Raw genomic sequence first — 9,830 nt, 5'->3', positions numbered from 1 at the left:
CGACTAGTGGTATGTTCACGTACAACTTGCTGAATAGATCAACAAACTTTTTAATTCATTGTCCTCCTTATTTTTCAATAGCTTTTGAGGATATAGAGGGGGAAACTTAGGCACATCACCTTTATCAGATCTATCCCTTATGGTTTCCTTAGCATTATAACCATATTAGGAGGTTCATACTCTTTACTTCTTCTACCCTCCCATTGTCTTCATTCACAAGATCCCCATCAACAATAATTTGGATGGGTGCAGTTGGATTCACCCCATTATCAATCTTATCACTTACAACCTTCTTCGCTACGCCTTCGTATCATCAAGAATCTTCCCATTCCTAGAGATTATTGTCATACAATGGCCATCATATTTAGGATTTAGAAGAGTGTCACTCGGGAATGTATCTTTTTCTCTTGGGTTCATTTGAGCCGAGAGATAGTTCATTTGGGCCTCCAAGTATTTGATTGAAGTAGAGTGGGAGATAACGGTTTGGGTTAAGTTTGATACATTACTCTTAATTTCTTTAACCCCATTATCCATAGACTTGATCCTCTTTAGAATTCGATTCAGCATTTCCTCAATTTTTGAACTAGCCAGTTCACTCACACTTACTTGGTTATGCGGAGCATCAACTTTTTATGGAGGCACATACAAGTTTGAGCATCGGTGATTGTACCTCTCATACACTCTTGCATGATCTTTCTTATGCCACTGCCCATCACGATCTCTTTATGGACCATCATAGTCTCTACTACCTTGATTCTCTTCTCGAGGATGCCAAGGACCTTAATTGGTGCCTTGGTACCCTAGTTGAGAACCCAATCCTTAATTTGCTAAGTACCTTATCTCTTCATCAAATAAGGCATACAAAACCTCTTCCTCGTGATGTGGTTCACCATGTGATCTAATTGAATTCACACTTTTTGCTTCGGTGCTCAACATATGCTTAGCCAAGAGCTCCATATGAGTCCTCATATTAGCTATTTGGTTATCACACTTTTCTTCTCTTTTTTGCATCTTATTTGTCATGCTCGTAACCACTACACCCAAAGATATCCCATTGTCTCTTGTATGCCAAGCCATGTCTATTTTTATCATTTGATCAAGAACAATTGAAGTCAATGCATAAGTTAGGTCCATGGGAGAACCTCCAACCAAGTTGTTTACTATAGATAGGTTCACTTTATTCAAAGATCGGTAAAAATTTTTGTAGCAAAATTTCATTTTCCAGCCCATGGTTCAAGTACATAGTAACTTTTTTCTTGAACCTCAACCACACTTCATCGACAGCTTCCTCCGATAATTGATGAAAATTATTTATCTCATCTCGCAACTTAAGCATACGTGAGGGTGGGGAAAATCTTTCAGGAAATGCCATCTTAAGTTTAGCCAAATATGTGATTGATCCTTGAGGTAACTCATCAATACATATTGTGGCTTCCCCCATCAATGAGAATGGGAACAACCTCAACCTAATAGATTCCTGGATGATGCTATTCATTTTGAACGGGAGGCACACATTAATAAAATTTATAAGATGTTGATTAGCATCTTTCGTTGCTTTCCCACCACATAAGCCTTTCATTTGGAGGAGGTGCAGCATTGGACTCGTGACATAGAAAACCGCATTCCCTACTATTGGTGGTAGGCAAATAGATCCTAAAACACCTAGCTCCAATGGATCCTCATCATCATTTATGAATCCAATCAAACTTTTATTGTTACTAATGTGGCTTATCTTTCTCAGTTCACACAAACACCATAAAAGTAAAAACAACAAAAATTGCACAAGAGATTAAATTTAAAAATCAATTAGAGGCAATCGCTAGCCAATCCCTGAAAGTAGTACCATTTTTGATAATGCTCAACTATGTCTCATACTTAAGACATAGATGGTCATATGCAAAACAATACCCAATGTATGAGGTCAAGTCGAATCTACAAGGAACAATATAAAAGATTACTTTAAAGTTTGATTTATTAAACTCAAGACTAACTAGAATAATGTATTTTCAACAAATATATATAAAAATGGGGAGAATTAAGGACACACTAAAATGTATCAGTTGTAAGTATCAAAAACGAGAAGTTAACGCAAATGGGTTTTCACCAAGATAGGAAATGACTAGGGTGTTTATGTTTGCGATGGGGTTTCAACACAATAGGTAAAGATGTCACGACCCACGAATCCGATGTGATGGCACTTATACATTCCCACCGTGCAAGTCAGCCTAAAACCCAATATTTATGAAAAATAATGCGAAAGCAGTTTAAATATATAGACAAGTATATCAAGGAGGAAATCTTAGCCAACTACAATACCCCAACTACTAATTGTCACATGTACAAGCCTCTAATATAAAAAAAATAAAATAAGTACAAGTCTCAATGTCTTTATCGCTCGAATACAAAAAAACATAATAAAGGGGACAAGGAGATCACTGGCATAGAACAACTACCTCTCTAGTCTCCTTACAAGGTCTCGGATGATGCAATGAAAACAAAGACACTATTCAGGATTGGGACCTACACACCCGTAGATAGCATGGAGTGACTACCAAACAACAAGGTACTTACCAAGCCGCAAGCCAACAAACAAAACCAAATAAATCTTATAGACACTAGAACTCCTTCCATACCAGCCGAACCTCCTAAACTACAACATGCATAGAAATTAGCCCAATTTGTACTACATAGTTTATATAGTACACATATCAATAATAACTCATCATCATCACCAAATAAGTCATATCAGAATCAAATATATCAATCACATATACACAAGTGGCATACATACAATTCACAATGACAGATAAGATGCAATGAAATGCAATGTCATGTCATGTAGAGTGATGTATATCTTTTCTAATGATACACATCATCTAAATAACATACCAAAATCCATGATATCCGCACAAGGACCATGTATCCGCCGAAACCATTTCCCATTGGCATCATCATCAATCGCCAAAACCATTTCCCATTGGCATAAATATCCATCTCCGGAACCATTTCCCATCAGCATAGTCATCAATTAGGTCTCATCACAGTATTCCAAAACCGATGCAAATAAACATGTTCACACGAATAATGAGAGAATGATAGTGTCCACACTCACAACACAATTCATATCAATGCAATTCACATCAAACTATTAATAATATATCAAAATCAACAAGTACATCTATTACATTATTAAAATTCATCAAGTCTCCATTTTAATACCCCTTTTATCAAAATTAGGATCAATCGATGAGAACCTATGTCCAAGTCAATTTCTATAACCAACAATGAGCATATGACAATTTCATCAAGTTTATAATCACATAAAGGATACCATAGAATATCATCAAGTTCATGTCAGGTTCAAGTGAAGAGGTTCACATTTTCGAATAAGATCATAGTACACATAATTCTTTTTATCACCCTGATCTTTCATTAAGCGTAATTCACATGATTATAATCCCAAACTTTATTCCCAATTACTCCCCACATATATATGAAAGCAAGTTCAAGTAATCTACAAGATTTATGAGATTTTAGAAGTTCACTTGCCTTAATTGATACTCGGTCAATCACTAACTTGACCACAATCTATCCAATAGTGATTCACAATATTACAGAACTAACGACACCAAAATCATGAAATTCGAGCAAAAGGGTCAAAATGTCTATGAAATATGATTCCATAAACAAGGTTTAAATTCGGAAAGTTTTGGATGAAAATGATCTTTCAAGTATTTGGAACTCATTAATGAAAACCATTTCAAAACTGGAGTTGAAACCAACTGAAAGTCATCATTTTATCAAAACCTCATGTTTTTGAACAAAACCCCATTTCTTTAATCCCAAAATCCCAAATTTAATATTAAAATCCATAAATAATCAATGGGTAATGAAGGTTTAAGGTTATGACCACTTACCCAATCAATTAGCCAAGCAAATCCACTTCAAAAACCACCTATTCAAGCTTTCGGGTCTCAAAATGTAAGAAATGACATAAATCACGGCTAAACCCCTCTTAGGTGTCTCTTTTGAGAATCCCAAAAGATCTTCCTGCTTTGGTTTTTCTAAGGGTATTCACTAAAGCGGAGGTCGTAAAAGCGACAACCCCTCCGCAAAAGTGAAGGCACTAGGTAAAGCAAATCAAATATTTTACAAAGTCTCCGAATTGACCCTTGAGATTCGTTCGTAATCTCATACACACAAATTATATATGCTACCATACTAAATTCAATGTTCCATACTAAATGGAACCATTGGAATTTAAATTCAAGGTCTCCTTGACCCAAAATCTAATAAGGCGCCAAGAAACTAACTTTAGGCTCAAAAGACCAAGACGCCCTCGGAGCTTCTGAAAAATACATAGGGACTCTCTAAGTGTAAAATCATCCCCCGAATCCAATAGAGACATCAAAATTCAATTTCGAGCATCTGAACTCCGAACACTAACCAAAGTCAATTCTAACTCAAAAACTCAATCATATTTCCAACTTAGGACCTTAAATACTCGATATGACCCCAAATCTGATTCTTTCAACTCTTCTAGACTGCATTCCACATTTCAGAGCTGATGGACTTGATAAAATTCTATTTCAAGACTCGAAACTCCAAATGTCACCGAATACCACTATTTGACAACTTAAGCTTTCAAAACACAGATCTTTTCAAAAACCTTAAACTTTTCATAGGATTTCACTAAATTAACTTTGAATACTGATCAAACGTGACTCGTGGAAACTACAGGGAGGGGTAAAACAATTATTTTGTGAAAATTACCAAAAATGACCTTCAGGGGTCGTTACATCATCCACCACTAAAAATCATGTTCGTCCTCAAACATAAAGTAAAAAATAATACTTGAAGCCTAAAAAATCTGAGGATATCGAGCATGCATGTCATCTTCCAACTTCCAAGTCGCCTCTACGACTAAATGATACCTCCACTACACCTATACTGAAATAATCTCCTTGGTCTTAAGCTTATTGACCTGCCTATCCAAAATGGCTATCGGCTACTCCTAAAATGTCTAATCTATACCCAACTCTATCAAATCAAGAAAGATCACATGGGACTCATTTGAAACATACTTTTGGAGCATGAAAACATGGAAAACAGGATGTACCGCTGATAATCTAGGTGATAAGTCCAATCTATAATCCACCTTTCCTACTCACCCTAAAACCTCAAATAGGCAAGTGAACCGAAGGCTAAGCTTGCCCTTCTTCCTGAACCACATCACGCCCTTCAAGGATGACACTCAGAGCCAAACATGATCATTCTCCATGAACTCCAATGGTCGAACTCTCCTATCTGCATAACTCTTTTGCCTACTTTGGGCTTTCAAGTATCTATCCTGAATCATACAAACGTGTTTCATGGCACCTCTAAGCAAGTCTATGTCTAAAGAGTCCATCTCAGCTTAATCAAACAACCCAATAGGAGATCGATACCACCTACCATACAATGCCTAAAATAGGGCCATCTAAATGCTGGAGTGATAACTGTATTTGTTGGCAAACTCCACTAAGGGAAAATATTGATACCATCTAGCACCGAAATCAATACCATATGCTCGAAGCTTATCCTCCAATACCTGAATCATCCGCTCGGACTGTCCATTATTCTATAGATAAAAATTTGTACTCATATCAAGACTAGTACATAAACCATGATGTAATGCCCTCTAGAAATACGAAGTAAACAATGAACACCGGTTAGAAACAATGGATATAACACCCCATGAAGCCGAACAATCTTATTAATGTACAAATGGGCTAGGTTCTCCAGTATATACTTCACCTAAACTAGAATGAAATGATGGACTTAGTCAATCTTTCGACAACCACCCAAATAGAGTAATAACCACCCACGGTGGTAGGAAAACCCACAACAAAATCCATGGTGATCCTCTCCCACTTCCAAGTAGGAATAGGCATCCTTTGAGTCACACCTCCAAGCTGCTGGTACTCATACTTGACCTATTGATAGGTCAAACGCTTGAATACAAACTCTGTGATGTCCCTTTTTATCACCACCAATAGTGTTGGCTAAGGTCATGAAATATCTTTGCCGCAACCTAGTGAATAGAACATCGAGAATAATCAGCCTCCTCTAGAATTAATCTGATCAAGTTACCTACTTTGGGCACACAAATTCTGGCCTCGATCCTCAAAACACTGTCTAAATCAAGTCTAGAATCATTAGATTCATACCTCAACACCTTATCTCGAATAAGACATAAATTCTCATCATCAAATTGTCGCTCACAAATCTACTCAACTACAGAAAAGTGAGCTTAATGAAAGCACTAAAGCCTCTACTTTCCTCAAATACCCGCAATGGGATGAAGTTGTTGGCTAACCTCTAAACATCCATAGCCAAGGGCCTCTTGTAAACACTAATCGCTGTGAGGTTCCCCATACTAAGAGTCTAATCAAAGTATTGGACACCACATTGGCCTTCCCTGGATGATACAAAATAGTTATATCATAGTCCTTTAGTAACTCAAGCCATCTGTTCTGTCTCAAGTTCAAATTCCTTTGACTGAAGATTTTCTCAAGACTTCGGTGATTAGTGAATACCTCACAATGCACACTGTACAATAAATGAAGACATTGCTTCAATAAAAACACCACGCTGCTAACTCTAAATCATGAGTAGGGTAGTTCTTCTCATGAGCCTTCAATTGTCTAGAAACATAGGCAACCACCTTTTCTTTCAGCATCAAAAGTCCACCTAAACCAACTCCAAAGGCATCATAATACACGAGGAAGTCTACACCCTTCTCTAGTAAGGTCAAAATAGGAGCCGGAGTCAATAAAGTCTTGAGCTTTTGAAAGCTCGCCTCACAGTCATCGGACCAATGTAAATATACTACCTTCTAAGTGAGTCTAGTCAAAGGAGTCGCAATAGTACAAAATCCCTGTACGAAGCATTGGTAATAACCAGCCAACCCCACAAAACTCTGAATCTTAGTAAGAGAAGTAGGCCTACTCCAGCCTCTAAATGCCTTAATCTTGGCCGAATCCACCCTAATACCCTCCTTGGACACCATGTGTCCTAAAAATGCCACAAAATCAAGCCAAAATTCACATTTGGAGAACTTTGCATATAACTTCTGCTCTCTCAATTTCTGAAGCACCGACCTCAAATAACAAGCATGATCCTTCTCTATCTTGGAATACACTAAGATATCATCATTGAAAACAATACAAAAGAGTCTAGATATGGACAAAACACCTCATTCATATACTCTATGAATGTTGGCAGGGCATTAGTTAGCCCAAAAGACATAACCAGGAACTTAAAATGGCCATAATAGTTTGGGAAGTTGTCTTAGGACTGTCTGATGGCCTAATTCTCAACTGATGGTAACCAGAAATCAAATCAATCTTAGAGAACAAAATTGCTCTCTAAAGTTGATCAAATAAATCATCAATATGGGGAAGAGGATATTTGTTCTTGACAGTCACCTTGTTCAACTATTTATAATCAATGCACATCCTTATAGACCCATCCTTCTTCTTCCTAAATAGGACCGGTGCACCCCAAGGTGGCACACTAGGGCGAATAAATCCCTTACGTAATAAGTCCTACAATTGATCCTTCAACTCTTTTAACTGAGTCAGAGACATACGATATGGAGGAATAGAATCGGTTTAGTACCCGAATCCAAGTCAATAGCAAATACAATATCTCTATTTGGATGAACTCCAACAATATCACTAGGGAACAATCGGTAAACTCCTTAACCACAGGAATAAACTCTATATAAGGTGACTCAATGCTAGTATCACGAATAAAAGCCAAATAAGACATACACCTCCTATCAATAAACCTTTGAACATGCATATAGGAGATGAACTTACTAGGATAAGAACTATTAGTTCCATTCCACCCGATCCTCAGGACACCAGGTATCACTAAGGTAACCGTCTTAGCATAAAAATCAAGAATAGCACGATAAGGAGAAAGCCAATCCCTATCCAATATCACATCAAAGTCTATCATCCCATAATAATCATGTCTACCTAGGTATCATACCCAACTAATGAAATAAGAAATGATCAATACACTTAATCCACCACTAAGGGCTCACCCACAAGTGTAGAAACATGAACAGGCACAGGCATGTGATCACAAGTCAAATCAAATCCAGATGGAAAATAGGCATACACATAGTATAATGTAGATCCAAGATCAAATAACACAGATGCAGGTTGATTACAAATTATATGATACCTATGATAATTGCATCAGAATTCTCAACCTAGGTTTATCCAAAAAAACATAGAAATAATATCCCCTACCACGACCAGTCTGTACCACACCTCTACCTCCTCTCGGAACCACAACACCATTACCAATGGCTCTACCTCCTCTACCTGGCTGATTTGTGCCCCGATCTCTAGCCGAAGACATCATATCTCTCTTTATAGCAGTTGGATAAGTACGTTGGGGATGTGAATGAGTTTGTAGAGGGCACTGTCGCATCAGATGACTCAGATCTCAATAGCTATAACAAGATCTCAAATAGGAAAGGTGCTATGAAGAAATCAATGGAATACCATAGCCACCTTTGCTCGAACTGTAGGACCCTCAAGCTACCTATCCACCCTTAGCTGCTAGAATAGAAGCATGAATGGGTATATAATGCTGAAATAAACTACCACTCTTGTTCAAACCTCTACCTCTAAATGAGGTGCCTGAAAACTGACCACTAGAATAGGCCCTCTTGGGGTCCCCAAACTCCTTTCTGACCATCAACTCCGCCTCCTTGGCAGTACTCATTATGGACTCGAAGAAATCCCTGTCATGGGTTGATTTGAACAAATACGATCGAACGGAGAAAGTCAATCGCTTCACAAACCTGCAGACTCTCTCCATCTCATTTGAGATCAATGCCATGGAATGTATAGAAAACTGGCAAAATCATGCCCGGATATACCACCTTGGTTCCAACCCTCAAACCTCAACCTGCTCTCCTCACGCATGCTCCATGAAAATAAACTGATCCTCATAAATATCCTCCACCATTCCCTGCTAACCCATGGAGCTAGAGTGTGACAAAACAAACACCCCAGGAATCAACCATCCTTACTTTCTCAGGCATCTTGTGGCACAACACTAATAACTTATACCCATCCTCACTCCTACCACCCTAAAAATAGGGTGGTTTCACCTTTTGAAACCTCTTATAACACCGCTAATCATCTACTGTAGGGCTACATCTAGTGCAACCTTTGCACCAGTAGTTGGTGCGGGAACCAATGATGGTTGACCCTTTGATCTTGAACAACAGGGACCTGATACTACTCTAGGGTCTATGTCCCAACTCTAGTCTGTGAGCCCTGTGGCATGCCTGCAGTACCCTGAGTAAAACTCTTTAACACACCCAGTATCCTTAAAAAAGGTCTTCTAAAATAATGGTGTCGCGAATCCTGGAGGAACCTGATCCTCACCAACCTTAACACGTGGCTCTAGGGAAGCCTCTCTAGTAAGACCTCAGGCGGTTCTCCTTCTCCAGCATGGCCTTTACCTCGGGCCCTACCCCTACCCCTTGATGGTGTCTTAATAACTGCCTCGGAGACTACCTTCCTTCTACCAATAGCTTAAGCTCTGGTCCTCGTCTTCTTCCAAATTAACATGCGACACTCAGCACTAGCAATAACAACTACGCACGATAAGAAAGAATGAATAAAAGATATTTTCTAAAAGACTTCATAGCCTCTCGAAGATAAGTACAGATGTCTCCGTATTGATTCTCAAGATTCTACTTAGAGTTAGCTTGTACACATAAGACCTATGAACCTGACTCTGATACCTTTTTGTCA

This window comes from Solanum dulcamara, chromosome 7, assembly GCF_947179165.1.
Source record: "Solanum dulcamara chromosome 7, daSolDulc1.2, whole genome shotgun sequence".
Lineage (NCBI taxonomy): Eukaryota > Viridiplantae > Streptophyta > Magnoliopsida > Solanales > Solanaceae > Solanum > Solanum dulcamara.
The sequence above is the reverse complement of the archived record's forward strand: the minus strand, read 5'-3'. Positions refer to the sequence as shown.